This window comes from Syzygium oleosum, unplaced genomic scaffold (assembly GCF_021117445.2).
Source record: "Syzygium oleosum isolate NSW1041296 unplaced genomic scaffold, Sole_v2.1 Sole_v2.17, whole genome shotgun sequence".
NCBI lineage: Eukaryota > Viridiplantae > Streptophyta > Magnoliopsida > Myrtales > Myrtaceae > Syzygium > Syzygium oleosum.
The window spans coordinates 3,263,768-3,286,418 of record NW_026607501.1 but is presented as its reverse complement, the minus strand read 5'-3'; the positions used below and the strand labels follow the sequence as shown (position 1 = coordinate 3,286,418).

Here is a 22,651-nt window from a genome sequence, read left to right as displayed (position 1 = left end):
TGTCTTTCTATAAAAAAAAAAATACAAAATGATTAGGCAATTGCATGTTTAGGATAAATTTTGATTATGTTTTTAGAATAGATTAGATTCTTTTCTAAGATATTATTATTACATGTTTAAATTAGGTTAATTATTTATTCCGAATTTAAATTAAAAAATATAAAAAATATCACGTGCATGTCATATTGGAGTAGTTGTATATTAATTAATACTCGTTATTAGAAATCTCACGTCTAGGTTCATTTGCGTGCTACATTAGAGATAATGCATTTAATTGTTGTTAGAATTAGGACATTTAAATAAATCGTATGTTGCATGTCATACTAGACGTAGAATGTATTGCACATAGTTTAATTTTCACTAAATAAGAGAAAACCCTAAAAAAATGTGAGTGAAATTGCTTGTTAATTAGAAATCATATTAGGATTGTTGATGTGATTTTCTAACTAACATTGCAGATGCTTTCGTTGCTTTGAGGTAAGTCCCTATCTTGTAATTTATTTATTGCTTTGCTTTATTGGGTATTTCATTAATGATTGCGCACCCGCATGATCACCTCGCATGTTAGTGGATAGGTTTAAAATCAATCCAAGCTGCTTGCAAATATTTTTTGAAATAAAAGAGAAAAGGTACCGAAAGGGTATTAGAGTAATCTAGTGTAACCAAGTCTCCGAATCCATAATCTCTTGTTCGTAGGAGTAAAGTAATTCTCCCGATACTTTACTTGGACTTCTAATCGACCCACTAAACAATAGATTAGTGGCGATTCCTGATTGAAATGATTTGCATGTTAAGAACGTAAACCCTAAGTCGCGAATTGGTAGGGCTTGGGAGGGCTCGAGTTAGTCTTAGACTTAATAATCCATTAGCCGAACCCCTAGGTGGCTCACATCCGCGGGAGGTTAGGTCGAGACAGCTTGGCGATTCCATTGGGGACTTAAGGGCGATTCCACTGGGGACTTGAGTTAAAACTCTTAGTGGACTTAAGCCGAATTTTCTCTTTTTGAAAAAAAAAATATTTTTGTTTCGCGGCGAGGATTCCAGGTATGTCCCTAACGTTTAAGGTATTAAATATTTTTGCAGAATGGGAGGTATGAGGGGTAAAGTGTTTGTTAACCCTTGTCTTGTAGGGAGGTGTTGAGATTGGATGTTTTAATTTTGATATAGAAACGGTGTTTGTTTATAAACTGTTGTGCATGCCTATGCATTTTCACTACACTATAGCACACACAACCTGTCGCCTGACCTGGGCTGCATAGGATCACCTAAGATGATATTGAGATGGATACCACTCCGACCGTCCGCCCGCGGTACGAGTTGCCCATCTCAATTCCGAAACTTCTTTCTTGATGTTAAAGAGATTACCACCCCGGTCCGCTTGCCCGCAACATGGGTCGACTCTTTGACGAAGCCGGAGTCATGAGGACCCAACTTAGTCTGCACGCCCGCGGCTAGTCCGATCATCCTTGTGGCTCCACTTTGTTAAGCGTTCTAGAGTAGAAATCATGCCACGTACCATGCGCATGTCTATGTGATTGTCATTCATCTCTCGTTGGTCAAGTAAGTTCCCCACACTCTTACTCAGTTATATTTTCAATTCTGTGTCGGTTCATGACAAGTGAGTCAATCATCGTGCTATTTGAAAAACACTTTAAATTGATGGTTTCAAAGTTCGTAATTTCAATGCTTCATAGTTGATAAATTGGATGTTCGACCATTGTCATTGGCCAGTCATGTGAAATCATTTTGCTTGTTGCAAATTCATAAAAAAAAATTTCTTGTTTTGAGGGCATGTTGAAGTATATCAAACTAGCCCGGTGATAATATCGAACCATAAAAAGAAAATATTATCCAAGGAGAAATTCTGAGGGCTGGGCTTCCTCATGCTCCCTCCAAAAAAAGACTTTTTGAAAATGAAGACATTTCACTGCAAAAAAAAAAATTCCAAAATATGCATCAAATAAACCCTGTTTGTTTGTTTAACTTGTTTACTTCATGTCTCAGAGCATAATTCTCCAGCTTGTTGTAATGAGAAATTGACACATCGAGTTCTATTGATGATGAACCTATGGGGCAAAGGATCAACACCTACTTGGGCATGATGCTATCTTCGAATAGCAAAATTGAGTGCCCAACATTTCTTAATCCATGCTTAACGCAAGCTCTTTTCCTTGTACACCAATGAAAAATGACAAACTGAGGGGCATGTTGAACTTTGATGATGATAATGGACCGACAAATTCGACTGAGCTAATGTCATGGTTCTAATTGGAATCTTCTAAGTCTCAATTCACATTTGCTTAGTATCCTATTCATGCACGCTTTCTTGTGTAGGGGCAAAAGCAACAATGGAGCATTCATGTGTTCATCCTTTCCAAATAAGGGCAATCAAAGGGCTTTCATTCCTAAGGACACTCTTCTTGTTTGATATTGTTGAGCGATGACATGTTCTTGAAGTGGATGTTATGCTTCTCGTGCATTTAATGAAACTTTTGAGTTATGAACCTTTGCATGCCTGAAGCCAATAGGTTCTTAAAATACTCGTATCTTTCAAAAGTGAGTTTTGCATGATGATTTACCAGTTCAACTCATCAGGTCCACTGAGAATTATCATAATGGACAATTTAATGAATGAGATGGAATTGCTTGAGTGTGCTAAATAAGATGTGTCAGGATGATGAAAGGTAAGCCCCATCCTATACACAGTCCCCTATTTATACACTGTGAGTTGAGTGGAAAAATTCCACGTCTCTAAGGTAAAGGGTTATTTCGCGAAAGGTACGACAACTGAAGTGATGAGAGGCATTTCATTCCTCTATCCCAAACACTATGGGTTATCCTTTGCTTAACTCTTCTTGAGCCTAAACACTTGTGAGGTTCTTTTCATATTTACCCTGTCAAGAACCACCCCACATCGGGGTAAACTGAAGGTGAGCCGATATCATGAGGTGAGAAAAGTGAATAGAAATTTTCTTGCTCACACTTGCATCAATCTTCAAGTGTTGCTATTTCAGATGAACTCATATGAAATTTAAGTGCCTTAGGATGACGAAGAGCATTTCTTTCTCTATCCTACACGCTTATATCCATTGTATAGCCCACTTGAGCTTGTTATTTCATTTCATAAAAATCCAGTTGGTGATCATCCCCCACATTGGAGCAAGGTAAAAGCCATCACTATCCATGCAGCATATCCGGAGCGCTGACGGAAGACAAAGACCCCTGAGAGTCCAAATGTTAAGTCATTCAGTAAAAACAAGCCAAAGTGTGGTTGGCCAATATATGAATTGTAGACAGTGTGTGTCAAAAGTCAACAAAAAAAATGAAAGCTAGGAGGTATAAAAAAGCAGTGTGCCTGGTAAAAGCAAGGCCATGCCCACGAAAAAAAAAGGGAGAACTTTAGAGAAAAAAAATGTCAAGATATGACATGTCAAAGTCATGAACCCCAGTGGAGCAATGGTCCTACAAGTCTCGAAGGAATCAAGTGGTGAACTCAAGGCTGATAGTACATCTACCAAGAAGACAATTCTTGAAGGCGAAGAAGAAGACCGGTGATTATGCCTAGATGATTACCAACTTTTTAACCCCAACTATACACATTATGAGCCTAATGATCCATTCGTTTCTCGACCCATGAACCTAGCCTACGTTACGTCCCTTACAAAGTCTCTTCAGATTAGGGCACTTGAATTAACGTAGAATTCATATATTGATAAGCTTAGCTCGAAGAAGTGCGAGCAAGACTATTTGTATCTCATTTTGCAAGGTTCTTGACTTGTAAACCCGGAGATGATTGCGGAGTATTTTCTTTCATAGCCTCGACTTGGACAGTCCCCTTTGTTAAGCCATTGACCAAACCGACACTACGGTCCTGACAAAGACCTCTTAGATTGGTAAGGCTGTACCGCTTGCGAGAATACTCGGACCCTTATCGACACGATGATAGTGAGATTGAGTGATTCTCATAAAATAGCCCTTCTGAATGAGAGTGAATGAAAGCCCTTTCTAACTGAAAGTCTCTCATTTAGCATTCTTAAGAAATCCACGTTATGAGTGAAAATTATCTTAATGATAATTCTCCCCGGTGGAAATTTGGTGATGCAAATATGGTAAAACCATCATGCATAAACCTCAATTGAATTGATGAATTCTGAAATGTGTGTTCTAGAGTAGCCGTGATTGCTAATCTCTTTGATGAATGCATATGTGTTTTTGCTGTAGTCACGTCCGACAGGTAATGTTTCCTTGAAGACTGAAGAGTTCCCAACGTTCGAGTTGCTATCTGAAGCTTCAAATTCGTCTAAATATTTTTCACCATTCAAATATCTGATTGAAGTTTCAGGTATCATTTCCGAAAATCCGAAGGGAATTTTCGATCCTATTAATCATATCTGATTGCAGTTTCAGTTATCTTTTCGAAGATCCGAAGGGAATCATCGAGCCTGTTCAAATATTTGACTCAAGTTTCAAGTATTATTTCCGAAAATCCGAAGGGAATTTTAAATCCTAGTAATCATATCTGATTGCAGTTTCATGTATCTTTTCGAAAATCCGAAGGGAATTTTCAAATCTATTAGTTTCTTTTAGAAAATCCGAAGGGAGTTTTCGAGTCTTTCAAACATCTGAGTGGGTTTCCAGATGACTTTTTCTCGACTGCCTGGGTGGTTTTCCAGCTTGTTAATCCAAACATCTAAGTGGGTTTCCAGATGACTTTTTCTCGACTGCCTGAGTGATTTTCCAGGTTGTCTATGTAATCATCTGAGTGGGTTTCCAGATGATATTTTCTCGACTACCTGAGTGGTTTTCCAGGTTGTCAATCCAAACATCTGAGTGGGTTTCTAGATGACTTTTTCTCGATTGCCTGAGTGGTTTTCCAGGTTGTTAATCCAAACATCTGAGTGGGTTTCCAGATGACTTTTTCTCGACTGCCTGAGTGTTTTTCTAGGTTGTCTATGCAATCATCTGAGTGGGTTTCCAGATGACATTTCTCGACTACCTGAGTGGTTTTTCAGGTTGTCAATCCAAACATCTGAGTGGGTTTCCAGATGACTTTTTCTCGACCGCCTGAGTGGTTTTCCAGGTTGTCTATGCAATCATCTGAGTGGGTTTCCAGATGACTTTTTCTCGACTGCCTGAGTGATTTTCCAGGTTGTCAATACAATCATCTAAGTGGATTTCCAGATGACTTTATCCAACTACCTAAGTGGGTGGGTTTCCAGGTTATTTATTAATCATCTGAGTGGTTTCCAGATGACTTTTCCAATTACCTGAGTGGTTTTCTAGGTTATCTATCCAAACACCTGAGTGGTTTTCCAGGTTGTCTATTCAAACACCTAAAAAATCTCCAAGCCTCAAATGTCTGAGTGGAATTCCAGATATTTGGCTAGTCTTCAAAAATTGTTTCATACCCAAATTTACTTTCCCAAATTCACAGGTAAGTAAGTGCAAGTATGTTTTCTATCTTTACATTATCATTTGCATTTTCATATCACATTAGAAAATGGGTGTGGGCTCATTGAGATCCCATTTGCTCGACAAAAAAATTAATTTTTCTCATTGCATTTACATAGTCAAAATTTAGGTATCATTTTGTCTTTGAATGAAACCTCTTCGAGCTCCCCTTTAAAGAGGGGCAGCTGTTGACACCTAAATTTTGACGACCCGGTTAGTCGTTCGTTGCATAAAAATTAGGGATCGATCCCGATCCCTAGAAAAAATATTAGTTAAATTGCATATAGATCAGGAGCATTTGCATTAGTAATTAGGCTCATATAGTTGCATTTGCATTAGACCAGCGAGCTATGGACTTAAGTGAATGGTTTTGAGCTTAATTGATTGGACTCAGCCCAAAAGATTAAATATTTGTCCAAGTCCATTGAATACATTTATGGCCGAAATTTGCATTATAGAGCAAATTGGAATAATTGAATTATCGAATTATTAAATAATATACTTGGAAGATAATTCATATTATTTTGTGAATATTCAGCTAGAGGAAATAATCAGAAAATTACCTAAGTTGAGTATCAGAATTAAGAAATAATATATCTTGGCTCTTGCAAAATAACTCTGACTAACTCTTATAAATAGATGTGTTAGGGATCGCAATAGGAGGAGGCCACACAATTGAGAATACATGGCCACAAGGGTGAGAAGAGAAAAGCGTGAGAGCGAGAGGTTCACGGTTGAAACAGAAGAGAAGTTCTCTCCTCCCGCGGTGGTTCCTCCGGTGCTTGGCAACCATCCATCGCTGCGCCAACACTTCCATCGGTCAAGAGATTTGGCCATTGAAGACCCACTGCCAAAGCAATAAAATCTAGTCAATACTAGACATGGTCAAGCAGTAGCTTTTGTCCTTGGTGGTCTCTGTGCAAAAGATAGAAGAGAGGAAAGGAGAAGAAGACAAAGGAGCGAGGCTTTTTCTTCATGGTCTCGGCCCCCGCTCGCTACAACATTGGATACAATTTTCACGTGCTCAACAATTCGAAGATTCTATCTCTGACTGGTCACCCTCGTATTCTCGCCAATTGTTTTGGGACCGATTCCTTGACTTTCGGTCCGAGCAAACGAGGCCACCGTGACGCCGTCGACTGCCCGCCGTTAGCCACCGTCCCGATCCCGTCGAGTTCGAAATTGGAAACACTATCTAGGTGATATTACGAATTAGGTAAGAATCTTCATTAATTCGATTTTCGTATATTTTGTTGCTTAATTTGTGAAATTGCAGTATTGTTTGAATCTTCGAATATTATTCATATCCATGAAATCCTCAGGTAGCATTTAAATTAGGAATTATTTCCTAATTTCACAATGCACATATGATCGATAGTCCGATTTCATGCCCGAAATATGACTCGCGATTGTACGAAAAATCGTCAATCCGTTCTCCCGCCCGAGATATGATTTACGATTGTGCGGAAGATTGGCCAATCCAATCCTCATGCCCGAGATATGATTCGTCAATCTATTGTTTCTAAATTTAAATGGATACATATAATATTTCTTGTGATTGGGTGTCGTGTTCATTCCATTGCTATTTCTTTCTGTCTTTTGTTTGAATTGAATTGATTGTCTTTCTATAAAAAAAAAAAAAATACAAAATGATTAGGCAATTGCATGTTTAGGATAAATTTTGATTATGTTTTTAGAATAGATTAGATTCTTTTCTTAGATATTATTATTACATGTTTAAATTAGGTTAATTATTTATTCCGAATTTAAATTAAAAAATATAAAAAATATCACGTGCATGTCATATTGGAGTAGTTGTATATTAATTAATACTTGTCATTAGAAATCTCACTTCTAGGTTCATTTGCGTGCTACATTAGAGATAATGCATTTAATTGTTGTTAGAATTAGGACATTTAAATAAATCGTATGTTGCATGTCATACTAGACGTAGAATGTATTGCACATAGTTTAATTTTCACTAAATAAGAGAAAACCCTAAAAAAATGTGAGTGAAATTGCTTGTTAATTAGAAATCATATTAGGGTTGTTGATGTGATTTTCTAACTAATATTGCAGATGCTTTTGTTGCTTTGAGGTAAGTCTCTATCTTGTAATTTATTTATTGCTTTGCTTTTTTGGGTGTTTCATTAATGATTGCGCACTCGCATGATCACCTCGCATGTTAGTGGATAGGTTTAAAATCAATCCAAGCTGCCTCCAAATATTTTTTGAAATAAAAGAGAAAAGGTACCGAAAGGGCATTAGAGTAATCTAGTGTAACCAAGTCTCCGAATCTATAATCTCTGGTTCGTAAGAGTAAAGTAATTCTCCTGATATTTTACTTGGGTTTCTAATCGACCCACCAAAAAATAGATTAGTGGTGACTCCTGATTGAAATGATTTGCATGTTAAAAACATAAACCCTAAGTCGCAAATTGGTAGAGCTTGGAAGGGCCCGAGTTAGGGTTAGACTTAATAATCCATTAGCCGAACCCCTAGGTGGCTCACATCCGCGGGAGGTTAGGTCGCGACAGTACCTAAATCAATTTATTTAGTGTATGTTGGCACCTAATCAAATATTCTCATCAATCTAAAAGTTCTTAGGATTGGGTTACTAAACATTAATGTATTCACCTCTGGGAACTCGAATAAAATAATTTTGATGCGATTCTATATGTCTTGCCATGAATGGCTTTGCATGCAGAGGTCCAAGTTAATCAACTTATGACCATCTTAAATTAACTCACTCGAGGTATGGTCTGCTTTAATCCATCCCAATGCTAAACGTTGGCATTACGCCTAAAGGCACATCTTGTAAGTCAATTCTTGTTCATGTTTGGTGTGCAATTAAGTTTGTTCCTACCCACTTCCCATCATAGAAGCCTATCAGGAACCGCTCTTTTGTCGAGGCCCTCTTGCCCCCTATAATCCGCTTCGACCTGTCTCGTACGAAACCTTAAGGGTTTAAAATGGTGTACAGATAGACACTTTTCCAAGAGCTCATCCATCCGGGTAGTGCTCTTACCTAAGTATGCTTAACATGGAAGCTACAATGTTAAATATTGTTGTTACATCAAAAGGACCCTCTAGATAACATAACTATTTATAGTAAGTGGCATGTTGAAGACACAAGTTAGACATATCCAATAGGACCCATCGAAGAGATTTCATGTACAATTACCGTCACAACTATCTTATCACAACTATGGTTACATTTTGATTTACTTGAACTGGAATGTAAAAAAAATAGAAAATAATGTAAAGAAAATAGAAAATACAAATTAAGGACATATATATGTTACTTGAACATTAATTCACACTTGAAAAAGCCATTCCCAAAAATCACCGGCAAGAACTTTATCTTAGTTATTTAACTAGCTTCAAGGGTCGTATCATCTCATTTTCTTCATGATCCAATATCTGCATAGAGAATTCACATGACAGAGTCATAACATAGAGAAGAATCGAGTAAGAATTAGTAACCGGGTCGAGTCGAGTACTAGGGCCTAAAAGGCTTTGTTCAGGCCCGGCCACGATGTAAAAGGGTTCGAATTTTCCATATTCAATGACCATGCTTAGGAAAGAGCATGCTCGGCCGGGTCAATGATCAAGTTTAATCTGCCTCTATTGACAAAAAAGTTGGCAAATTATGGTAGCTTACGTGGCAATGGTAAACATATCCTGGAGCTGAGGTGGCATCAAAAGGGTATGGAGCATCGTTTTGTTCAACCAAATTGAAGTGCACGACGACCGTCGTTTTGTAACCGGGCTCGATCTTGACGATGTTCTTCCACACCCTCTCATGAGCCAGAACGTCGAGAGTGGGCCCAGTTGCATGGCCCGTTACGTTGCATGCCACTGCGTCGTTCTTGCTAGTCATGCAGTTCAAGAATCCCTGCTTGAAGGGATGTATCGAAAACCGAAACAGAACGATCACGCAGAAATCAGAGAAAAAGACGATGTACGAATTTACCCAGGTTCACCCTCAAATAGGGCTACATCCTGCAAAGAGATTCACTATATTTTCGGTTTACAGCCACTCAACTCGTTACAATGATCAGAAAAACGAGTAAAATATATATGTGCCCCAAACGGGCCCAAAACCTAAACCTATACGAAATCTCTTAATCTTGCACCACACGGGCCAGCCCAAACCGGTTGAGGTTTCGGGGGCGCTGCCCCCGAGCCCCTCGCCCGCTCGCCGGCGAGCGGGGCAGCCGTCCGCTGACCGGGCAGCGGAACCCCCGCCCGCTGACCGGGCAGCGGGACACCCGTGTCGGGGGCGCTGCCCCCGAACCCCGCATTCCGCACGCAGGGGTCACATGTCGTCGGATAACACTTCAGTTTCTCTAAGCTCACGTGGGCGTACCCGGTGTGAGAAACAAGGGTCCCCGAAGTATTCGCCAACTCCAACATTCTCCCACTTGGTGGATACTTCGCGCAAATGAGAGCCTTTCCAATATCATTCTTCTTCAATCCAATCGCAGTAGAGCACCATTCAAACTTCGCACCTGTGACGGCTTTAGTAAGGAAGTCAGAACTATTTTCTACCGTGTCGACCTTTACAAGCCGAACCTCTTTCTTCTATACCTTTTCTCGGATGAAATGATATTGTATATCAATGTGCTTTGTGCGTGAGTGAAATGCTGGATTCTTAGCTAAATAAATAGCCCCTTGATTATCACATCTCACCTCTATGGCACCTTGCTCAAAACCGAGCTCCAAGCACAACCGCCGTAACCATACGGCCTCTTTTCCAGCATGAGTAAGAGCCATATACTCAGCCTCCGTAGAAGAAAGCGCTACCACGCTTTGCCTCCTGCTCATCCAACTCAATGCAACACCAAACAATGTGAAAACATATCCGCTAGTGGACCGTCTACTATCAATATCTCCACCCCAATCAGCTTCTACATGGCCTACGATATCAAGCATGTTTCCATTCCCTGTACCTTCAAAACATAAAGAAAAATTCAAAGTTCCACGAAGATACCTGAAAACTCTTTTGATCGCATTCCAGTGTTCTCTACCTGGGTTAGACATGTATCGACTCAAGACTCCCACTGCTTGGGCTATATCCGGACGCGTGCACACCATAGCATACATCAAGCTACCCACTGCACTCACGTATGGAACTTGGGCCATCTCTTCAGCTTCTTCATCCGTTTTTGGACATTGTTCCGCAGATAGCTTGGTCCCTAAAGGTATAGGGGTACCAACAGGCTTGCAGTCTATCATATTGAATTTCTTCAATATTTCTTTTATGTATTTCTCCTGTCCTAGCCACAGTTTCCGTTTCTCACGGTCCCTCCTAATCTGCATGCCCAAAATAAAATTTGCAGGCCTCAAGTCTTTCATTTCGAACTTTTTGGCCAACAAACTCTTCACGGAATTCACCATCTTCACACTATTCCCGATCAATAACATATCATCCACATATAACGTGAGAATAACAAACTGATCGCCCGTTCTCTTCACATAAACGCAATGGTCAGAATTTGAACGCACAAAATTAAGCTGGAGCATGTACGTGTCAAACTTCTGGTACCACATCCTCGGTGACTGCTTCAGCCCATATAAAGACTTTTTCAATTTGCACACCAAATTATCCTTTCCTCTTACTTCAAAGCCTTCTGGTTGCCTCATATATATCTCCTCCTCCAAGTCCCCATGAAAGAATGCCGTCTTTACATCCATCTGTTCTACCTCAAGATCATATGCAGCTGCTATAGACAGAACAAACCGTATCAAGGTCAACTTCGCCACGGGAGAGAAAATCTCGTCATAGTCAACTCCCTCAATCTGAGAGTACCCCTTGGCTACAAGCCTAGCCTTGTACTTCTCTACAGTCCCATCCGGTTTCAGCTTTCGTTTGAACACCCATTTGCAACCAATTGCCTTTCTATCCTTAGGCAATTTACACAAGCTTCATGTTTCATTTTTATCAAGCGATTGCATCTCATCTATCATTGCGAGCTCCCACTGATTCGCATCATCCATAGATCTCGCCTCTTTTACAGAACTAGGATCATCTCCGGTAATGTTCAAAGCATGAAACGTACTCAAAGCACTAAGTGAGTATCGAAGTGGTACCTTTCTTTCCCGCGTCGATCTCCTGAGAGCCGTCATGCTATCTGTATCCGGGTCTTCATCTGAATCTGCATCCTCGACTTCATTAACCGAGTCCCCTTGCTCCGATTCAGAATTAGACTCTACTAGTGTGCCTTGTGGAACCATCTCCACAGTTTCAGTTTTAGGACTTTCTTCAAGCACTACCACTTTCTTGGGCTCATCACCTTTCTGTGTGCCAACCTGGGGTTGTGATTCACGAAAGACAACATCCCTGCTGTATACAATGGTCTTTGATTCTGGATTCCACAGCTTATAGCCCTTGACCCCTTCCTTGTATCCGACAAATATGTTCTTCTCAGACTTGTTGTCAAGCTTACCCCGCTTCTCCTTGGGTACATGAACATATGCGTCACACCCGAACACCTGAACATGCGACAGATTCGGCTTCTTCCCAAACACTGCCTCATATGGTGTACGATCCTTCACTGATGAGGTCGGTGACCGGTTCTTCAAATAACTGGCTGTGTCTACAGCTTCTGCCCAAAATTTTGGCCCCAAACCTGCCCAACTCAGCATGCATCTTGCCTTTTCTATGAGTAACCGATTTAATCTTTCGGCTACCCCATTCTGTTGAAGCGTATATGGAGTCGTCTTCTGCCTTGCAATACCATTATCCACACAAAATTGCTCGAACTTATCTAAACAGAATTCACCTCCGTTATCTGTACGAAGGACCTTGATTTTCCTGCCCAATTGGTTTTAAACCAAAACCTTAAATTCTCGAAATTTCTCGAATACATCTGATTTACTTTTAATAAAATAAATCCAACTATATCTCGAAAAATCATCTATGAACGATACATAGTACCTGGATCCTCCAATAGATGGAGTCGGAGTAGGTCCAAAGACATCGCTGTGAATCAGCTCGAGAACCTCAGTTGCTCTTGTACCATTGTGTTGGAAGCTAACTCGGTTCTGTTTTCCATGAAGACAGTGTTCACAGAACCCGAAACCCACAGAGCATTTTGGAACTCCTTCTACCATCTGACTTGAAGCTAAGGTAGACAGTCCCTTTTCACCGATATGCCCTAACCTCTGATGCCATAACATGGACGTATCATGTCCATCTTCCTTGGCCTCTTTAGAAACGAACCAGCTACCAACAGTTACTCTTTCGCCGAGCAGCTTGTATAATGTCCCGTAACGGACTCCTCGTGCAATCACAATAGAACCTCGAGTCATCTTGCACGAATCCTTATCACAGCTAAAAATAACCCCCGAATCAGCCATCGTACCGACTGATAACAAATTCTACTCATCAAGGATATGTGCATCACGTCTGGAATAGTCTTCACCGTGCCATTACTCATCCTCAGCTTCACCCTGCCACGCCCGACAATTTGAACTGCAGTATCATCTCCGAGCATGACATCCCCACCATTATATTGCTCATATTCACAAAACCAGTGTCTATGAGGCGTCATGTGGTATGAAGCACCCGTATCGATCAACCATATATCCTTGTCTAACTGCGCCATACACGCAGCAGCCAAATACATATCTCCTGCATCGACCTCCTTCTTACCCGAGGATGATGCAGCTTCTTTCTTAAAAACTGGCTTGTTTTTACAGTCCCGCTGAACATGGCCCCACTCTTGACATTTCCAGCACTGTACCCTCCTCTCCCTACTCTTTGATCGCCCACGAGATTTGGATCTGAACCCTCTCTGATTCAGAGTCTTCTCTGCTGGCCTTCCCCTAGCCGCCAATGCCTCTTTACCGGAATTTCCCGATCCCTTTCTTCGTGTCTCTTCCGATAACAAGGCAGAACACACACTTTCATACGATAATTCATTATCCCCACCACCGATCATCACAATTAGGTTATCCCATGAATCCGGCAGTGAACAGAGCAGTGTTATTGCCTTATCATCATCCTGGAACTTAACACCGATTGATACGAGTTGACTAATTAATGTGTTAAAGTTATACATATGTGCAGAAAACGAGTCGCCCTCATGCATCCGAAGATTATACAGCTTTTTCCTCAAAAACAGCTTATTAACCAACGACTTACTTTGATACAACGACTCCAGTTTCTACCATAGGTCCTTGGCTGTAGGTTCCCCCATCACGTTTGTCAGAATCGAGTCTGTGAGACAAAGCCGAATCAAACCCTTTGCTTTCCGATCAATCCGATTCCGGTCTTCAATCTCCTTCGGATCTGCCGGTTTGGAAGTTGAATCCCCTTCCTTCACCGCTTCCTTGCTTATCACGACACCAGGTTGCGCAGCAACAGGCCTTTCCGTTTCGATTGCCGACCAAAGATCTCGATCACAAAGAAGATCCTTCATCTTCCACAGATCAAATCGCGTCCCATCGAATTTTTCTATCTCTATTCGTGATCCTCCTGACATCTCGAATAAACCCTAATTCTTCGAACAACTCCATCTCTGATAGAAATTGAAGGGATGTATCGAGAACCGAAACAGAACGATCAAGCAGAAATCAGAGAAAAAGACAATGCACGAATTTACCCAGGTTCACCCTCAAATAGGGCTACGTCCTGCAAAGAGATTTCACTATATTTTCGGTTTACAACCACTCAACTCGTTATAATGATCAGAAAAACGAGCAAAATATATATGAGCCCCAAACGGGCCCAAAACCTAAACCTATACGAAATTTCTTAATCTCGCACCATAAGGGCCAGCCCAAACCCGTTGAGGTTTCGGGGGCGCTGCCCCCGAGCCCCCCGCCCACTCACCGGCGAGAGGGCAAGCGTCTCACCCGGCCAAGACCGGGCGGCAAGGAACCCTTGTCGGGGGCGCCGCACGATCCCAGCCCGGACCGGCCCAAGACGGCGGGACACCGTGTCGGGCGCGCGCCCCGAACCCCGCGTTCCGCACGCAGGGTTCATATGTTGTCGGATAACACTTCAGTTTCCCTAAGCTCACGTGGGCGTACTCGGTGTGAGAAACAAGGGTCCCCGAAGTATTCACCAACTCCAACACTGCTCATCTACCAACCGTTGCACTTTGATCGCCTGAAACGTCGCTAAGTCAATATGCAGCGGGTGGTTGTATCCGGTCAAGTTGATTACCTCCCACACCTCCGTGGATCCGGATTTTGGTTTCTTCGTGACCGGGTCGAGGAAGTTCTTGCTGTTTATGTATAGATGGGTGGACAGGTTGGCCGAGCTCAGGTACTCGTACAACGTGATGTATCGCGTGAGGGAGGCTCCAACAATCGTCGCTGCCTGGCTTGGCGCCAGACTTGCTGGGACACAAGAAGTGTCGGTGGGCTCGGGACTCCGGGTTTGATGATGAACTTCATGACCTGGCCCATTAGTTGATCAGACTGAGTCCCGTTTGGATACGGGTAAGGGGCGTCATTGGTCAATATGGATTCAATCGTAGTGGCGACGGAGAAGTCGACGACCACACCGAAGGTCTCGGCAGGCGACAGTAGAATCCGCTGTATGGTGACGAGTGAGGCTAAGCACGACGAGTCTGATCCCACCACCGTGAACAATAGGCCGTTGGCTAACGCAAGACTGGAGCACCGCGCGTTAGAGACATTGATTATGCGGAATCGGTATTTTCTACGTTGGACTTGTAGATAAGGCCACGCCTTGTCATTGGCTATGATGGCCTCTCCGAAGCACTCCGGTTGCCACTGTGGATGGATAGTTGGGTTGTCTCCGGTGTAGTTCAAGTATAAGGATCCGTCCTTATAGAAGCTTCGATCAAAGATCATCAAGTGGCGATCAAACTCCAGGCCGACAGGTAGGTTCATCTTCGCATCGAAGGCCGGATCTCGAAGGACATAAGCGGCCATTAGGCCGGCCAAGAGGTTGGCCCCTGTTAGACCGAGGGTGTGATCGTGGTACCATAAGTTCCCGGAGTGTTGTATGTTAGGGTATGTCTACGTGGACCGGGACCATGCGGAACCAATCTCCTTGAAATCGGAGGTGAACCAAGCAAGAGCACTGCTGTTCGATTCGGGGGGTGAAGCTCGCTGTGGAGATGCACGACCGTAGGGACACCTCCGTGCTTGGGGGTTGCGGTGGGAATAGTGGGGTCCCATGGTAGTATGTGTGACTGGGGGAGGTGATTTTCCCATGTCACACCCGTCAATACATCTCGGATCGCTTCGATGGTAGGGCCGGGCACTGTGGCGGTTTGAGCCGACGTTCCGTTGGCAAATGCAGTTGTTGCAGGTAAATCGCGGTGAAATTTCTGTTCATGGATAGAAAATCAAAGTTAGGTGAACTTCAATAAAGAAAGCACAAGAATAATACATTGGAAGGCCTTAACTTTAGTCTGTTAATTTGGTTTTGTCAGTTAAACATGAACCTAATTAGAAATAATCTCTCTATTCTTCTTATTTACTAGTAGGAAATGTGTCTTGTCCATGTGTGGCGTCCACATTTGAGACCAGATGAAATTGAATTGTGTTAAGTGTGGAACACTTTCTCCGTGAAAGTCAAGAAAGTTGCCCCATTTTGCAAGTGGAAAAATGTCATGAGATTAAACAAATGATCGGATTGATACACGCTTATTCAGATGTTGAAAGGAATAGAAACTTAGTACGTACCCATCTGGTCTCGTACATGCCGGTAGTGAGACCACCGGGTTCAGGCGAACCGATGTCGAGGGTGTACCCTAAGAGCTTGGGCATCTGAGGGAGCTTGTCCACGTACATTTGGAGAGAAGCGGCCACTTGATGCAGAATTGCCTCCGTCACCGGCGGCGGCTGTTGGGCCATCAACATGCCACAACCACCCTTTCAAAATCACGAATTACAGTTATAATCTTGATCAGGATATGAATTTTTTGCATCGTGTGCTACTGATGTTCATGAAAGTAAATAAGAACAATATATCCAGCGTGTTCACTGAACAAGGTGATCTTACGAACTCGATGACAACCCCAAGATCATGTTAGGGAAAGTGGGTACCAAGGTGAAAGAGGGGATAATAATCATGTGTACTAACCTTAATATGTACGAAGAAGAGATAAATTCAATGGACGATATTAGGGTTTAGATAGGAGAAGAGAGTGTGCTGAGCACAAGGCTAATGGAGGTGATGACTTACGACGAGGATGAGTTGGAGGACATCGAGCTCAATCTATAAATACTAAAACTGGCAAGAATAGTTTATATTTTAAACATTTGTTCATCTACTGGTATGGACATGAAAGAAAGCAAGATCGAAGACAAGGAGAGATGGCTTTGGGAGAAAATTCAGTGTATATTTTCTCTGTAATTCTCAATACACGATGTACAAATTTATAATACAATGCATAAATGAATAAAGGAAATAAAATATTTTACAAATCAAATACAATCCCACTTGATCTTTGCATATCATTCCAAACGATATCGCATATCAATCCAAACGATATCGCATACCTTCCAACACTCCCCCTCAAGCTGGTGGCTTGTAGATGTCCAAGACACTTAGCTTGCTCAGTAGATATGCATGCTGTTTCTGACAGAGGGGTTTGGTGAAAACATCCACGGGTTGTTCTGCAGTCCCTATCCCTCTTGTTTCAATTACCCCTTCTTGAATCTTCTCTCGTGTGAAGTGACAATCTACTTCTATGTGTTTCGTTCTCTCATGCACCATAGGATTAGCCGCAAGCTTGAGAGCGGCATCATTGTCACAAAATAGTCTGGTTGGGCCCTTAATTTGTACCCCAAGATCTTGCAGTAAGCCTCGCAGCCATACTATCTCGCAAGTAGTTTTCACCATTGCCCGATATTCTGCTTCTGCTAAAGACAGTGAGATAGTGTGCTGTTTTTTTGTCTTCCGTGAGAGCAACGAGTCTCCTAGCTTAATGCAAAAACCTGTGACAGATCTTATGCTCATTGGACAGGTTGCATAATCTGCATCACAATAAGCCGTCATTTCCATGTTGCACTTTCTAGAAAGAAGTATTCCAAGTCCTGGGCATTTTTTTAAATACTTGACAATCTTCAGTGCAGCATCATGTGAGACTGTTTTGGTTTGTGCATAAATTGGTTGAGCGTCTGTACCGCATAACATATGTCTGGCCTGGTCATGGTCAAGTATATGAGCTTCCCAACAAGTTTCTGATAGCCTGTTGGATCTTTGAGTATGGGATCATCTTCTTGAGAAGATCCCTCATCATATTCCGCCGTGGTCAGCTTGATATTTTGTTCGATCGGAACAACGGCTGGCTTGCATCCTGATAGACCTGCTTCTGATATAATTTCCAACACAAATTTCCGTTGACTGAGGGAAATTCCTTGATCGGATCGGGCAATTTCAGTTCCCAGAAAGTACTTGGGTGATCCCAGGTCTTTTATATGGAATGTGGAATGCAGATACTGCTTGAAACTCTTTATGGCATTTTCATCATTACCCATAATAAGTATATCATCAATATATATCATTAAATAAATGGATGACATACCTTTTGTCCACGTAAAAAGGGCATAGTCAAAACAGGATTGCTTGAATCCTGCAGCGATGAGTGCATTCGCAAATTTGGTATACCATTGCCGGGAAGCTTGTTTAAGACCATATAGGGATTTACAGAGACGACATACTTTATCCTTCCCCTATCTCCGAAATCCCTGAGGAACCTCCATATAAATCTCCTCATCCAAATCACCATGAAGGAAAGCATTATGGACATCCATTTGGTGTAAAGTCCAGTTTTGGAATGCCGCAACCGACATGAAAGATCGGATAGTGACGTCTTTGGCTACTGGGGAGAATGTTTCGTGGTAATCAAAACCTTCCCGTTGTGTAAAACCCTTAGCTACCAAACGAGCCTTGTACAGTTCAATGGATCCGTCTGATCGATACTTGATCTTGTACACCCATTTGCACCCAATCGGCTTCCAATGAGGGGGCAGTGGCACAAGTTCCCATGTGTTATTCTCAATCAAGGCTTGCAACTTAGTTGCCATAGCCTTTTGCCATCGTGGATCAGTGGAGGCTTCATCATAGTTGGAAGGTTCCCGATCTTCAGATATTCGGCTAATACAACATCTATGTTTCGAATTGAATGAAACATAAGCTGAGATGGGATATCGAATACGTGGTGAATTGTGAGTAGCATAGACATAGTCTTTAGTCCACGTGGGTGGACGTGTGATTCTCCCAGAACGTCGTGGAGGGTCTCTTGGAGGTGAGGGTGAAGTTTCCTCCATAACAGGTGATAATGCTTCGGCATATGGAAGATCTTTAGTGGTCGCATCGTCTTCCACTGGTTCCAATGATGATGGAGAAGCATCGTCAGCATGAATTATGTCAGGTATTGGAGAACCTTGAATGGTCGGAACATAGGTGGGATCCCTTAAACCTTCTTCTTCAGTGAAAAAAATACGAGGAGCATTTTTTACCCCTACATCTTCCTTGGAGGAGTCACCTTCAAAAGGAAAGGTGTTTTCGTGAAATACGATATCCCTGCTTACGAAAAATTCTCCTGTGAATGTGTCAAAAAGACGATAACCCTTTTGTAGATTCGGGTATCCCATGAATATACATCGCCGAGCACGGGGACCAATCTTGTCCCGAGGGGCTGTAGAAGTGGCGTAACATAAGCATCAAAAAATTCGCAAATGGTCCAGATCTAGCCTTTTTTTTAAATAGGAGCTAGAATGGCGATTGTTTGTTGAGTGCCTTCGATGGCATCCGATTAATCTAGTAGGCCGCCGTTATCACGCAATCTCCCCAAAAGGTTTATGGGATAGAAGCTTGAAACTTTAACGCCCGTGCTACCTCCAAGAGATGGCGGTGTTTTCTCTCAACCACCCCATTTTGTTGCGGGGTATAAATACATGAGCTTTCATGTAAAATTCCATGAGATGAGAAAAAATTGTCGCACTCACGGTTGAAGAATTCCCTTCCATTATCTGTTCGGATGCGTCGAATAGATTTTCCGAATTGTGTCTTTGATAAGGAAATGAATGTCTTCAAGTTATGGAAAACTTGAGCTTTAGACTGCATAAGGAAAACCCGTGTAGCTCTGGAATAATCATCCACAATGGTAAGAAAGAACCGAGATCCATCATGGTTCGGTGTGTGATATGGCCCCCACACATCAATGTGAATTAAAGAAAAAATATAGGTAACATGACTCTTGCTAAGAGAAAAAGGTATACGAGATTGTTTTGCAAGTGGGCAAATATGACACTGAGAATAAGGAAATAAGGCACTATGTCCCATTCTAGAATGCATAAGGACATTTTTATCATTGGCAGTCGAATTACACAATAATTGTTTATTGAAAGGAATGCATGATAAATCGAAATTTCTGGGAAAACTGATCCAAAAATATAATCCTTAAGAGAGATTACCCAAGCCCATCAGTCTGCCAGTCGAAAGGGCCTGAAAGAAACAAGTATCAGAATCGAAAAAAATTCGACAGGAATTTTCTTCACATGCTTTAGACACAGATATGAGGTTGAACGAAGTTTGGAACATAAAGGACATTTCTGAGTGTGATTTGAGAACTAAGATTTACTATCCCTGTCGTAGTGACATGAGTAACATTCCCATTCGGCAATTTCATAGAGATAGGAATACTTAATTTTTTATGAATAGTGGAGAATAATCCCTTATCACAAATAATATGATCACTTGCCCCTGAGTCAATTATCCAAGCATTTCTGGAAATAGAATTTATCAGGCAATGAGTAATACCTGAAAAACTACTTCCCTTGTTGGAAGTGTCTAATTTTTGTAATGCCTGCATAATTTGTTGATATTGTCCATATGTGATGGGCTGATAATTATTTGGACCAGTGACTTGATAAGCCGCAGCCAAGGATTCTTTTCCTTTCTTTCCTTTTTCCCCGGGTTTACCATGCAATTTCCAGCAGTTGTCGATTGTGTGATGGGGTCGCCTGCAATATTCACAAAATTTTTTTCCTTTTAAATTCTGCCCGAAAGATTTTTGTGCACCCGAAAAGCTTGGACCGTTGGATGTCTTTGGATGGGTTTGATGCCCACCGTCCGATTCCTTAATGGAATCGGTGCCTTTCCAGCCATCAGATTCCAAGCCGCGATCTCCACCGTCCATCCCATTTCCTTTAATCTGCTGCAGATCATTGCCCACAAACCCTCGCCGCTCCTTATCTCGGTCTAGGGTTCTGGAACTCGATTCGCGACGCTCGCCGCGAGTCGCGAGGGTGATGCTTTCTGCTCCCCTTGCATGCTCTGGCGAGGCGAGTCGTTGGCTCTCTTCCTGTACCGATAGTTGAAAGATGCGTTCGAGCAGTGGCACCGGGTCCATGGCGAGGATCTGCGATCTAAAGGTGAGATAGGATTCATTCAAAATCAAGAGAAATCGTGTGACTTTCTCCCTGTCTTTTATCGCCCTATACTGTTGTAGCGTGGTTTCGGGCCCCTCGAGCTTTTCTTCGACTGATTCTAGCTCATTCCAGAGGGCCGACAGCTTGTTGAAGCAAGTGGTTATGCTCATATTCCCTTGCTTTAGCTCTGAAAGCTCCTGGGTGAGAGAAAAAAATCCTCGCACGGTCCAATTTCCCGTACATTTCTCGTATATTATCCCACATCTTCTTTGCATCTTTTGTGGGGGGAAGTCCGACGACTATTTCTGGGCTAATACAGTTCCTGATCCATGTTCTAACGAGCTGGTTGCATTTTCTCCATTGTCTTGCCATTCTCTCGTCAGTCGGGATCGGAACAGATCCGTCTATGAAACCGTCTTTGTCCTTCGTCACCAGAGCTCGTCGGAATTCTTGTGCCCAGATCGAGTAGTTTCCAGATCCCGTGAGATGGTGGCTAATGAGCCGCAACTCCGGTCCATCGACGGTGGAGACGTAGAGAACGTCGCCGGGCTCTGGTCGGCCAGTGACGGATGCCATTGGATACGGCAAGTAACCGGGTGGCAGAACCGGGTAGGGATTTTGACCCAAACCTGGATTCCCTGACCCGCTTGATACCCCCGCATTGATCGTTCCAGATCCTTCAGTTTGGCCTGCTCCGCTTGCGGCTAGTGGGCCGCTGTTGGGCTGGGCATTTTCTTGGCTCGCCCCAGGCAATGATGCATTTGGGTTTGGCCCAAGGTACCATGGATTCGATATCCATTGGAAAGGCTGGCCCCCAATTGGATGGCCCACGATGGGCGAGCCCGATAGGAGCTGCCCTGTATTTGTCTGAGCCTGATAGGGTTGCCAAAAAAAGGGCTGGGCCTGGCCTCCGGAAAACACAGTCTGTGGATCCAGAGTCTGTGGAATTTGTGGGTTAACTTCCTTCGAGGCATGTTGATCCGTAACATTCTCCGAGGCATGTTGATCCGTAACATCTTCTGGGGAAGACGGATCTGAAGATGATGGTTGTTTCTGATTCATGATGAGGGTAAGTGTGTAGCCTTTAGCCTTTCTTCGTCTGCTTAAAATCTGATTCCTTCGCCGGAAGGGTACCTTGTTTTTTCAGGTCCAAATTCTCGGCAGGCAATCGTTGAGGACTTCCGGAAGCTAAGTCAGGAGCGAAGCTGCTCTGATACCATGAAAGAAAGCAAGATCGAAGACAAGGAGAGATGGCTTTGGGAGAAAATTCAGTGTATATTTTCTCTGTATTGCTCAATACACGATGTACAAATTTATAATACAATGCATAAATGAATAAAGGAAATAAAATATTTTACAAATCAAATACAATCCCACTCGATCTTTGCATATCATTCCAAACGATATCGCATATCAATCCAAATGATATCGCATATCTTCCAACATGACATAATAAACGATCTGACCCATTCCAAAACACGTATGGCCCATCTCATACATTAGTTTATATTTATTTTCCGTGGGAATCTCGTGGAAGTTATGTCCATCCATTAAATATTAGCACAATAAGAACGAATCATAGATAACCTAACTTAATGGGGAAAAAAAACAAGAAAAAACTCATAAGCAACTTAATGCATGGGAAAGATTGTTTTCTGCAAATTGTGACATGATGGTCCGCAAGATCCAGATAACTAACTAGAGTCCTCTACGAAAAAAAATGAATCTAAATAAGTTGAATAAAAAAGAGAAGGATATACATAATCTGTGATGATGAATGAACGAGGTGCGTTTGCGAGGAGTGTTTCCAAGGTTTTTTGGGCCTCTA

General features: G+C 42.3%; 1 long non-coding RNA gene and 1 pseudogene across 1 annotated transcript; one reads left to right on the top strand and one right to left on the bottom strand.

Annotated features, from left to right (window-relative positions):
• Positions 1 to 8,820: 8,820 nt before the first annotated feature.
• LOC115676593 (multicopper oxidase LPR1 homolog 1-like) lies at positions 8,821 to 19,044 on the bottom strand (annotated as a pseudogene).
• A 1,597-nt stretch (positions 19,045 to 20,641) lies between these two features.
• Positions 20,642 to 22,194, top strand: LOC130140253 (uncharacterized). Its single transcript, XR_008818291.1, has 2 exons — positions 20,642 to 21,892; positions 21,988 to 22,194. It is a non-coding gene; the product is annotated as an uncharacterized LOC130140253 (long non-coding RNA).
• The last annotated feature ends 457 nt before the right edge of the window (positions 22,195 to 22,651 follow it).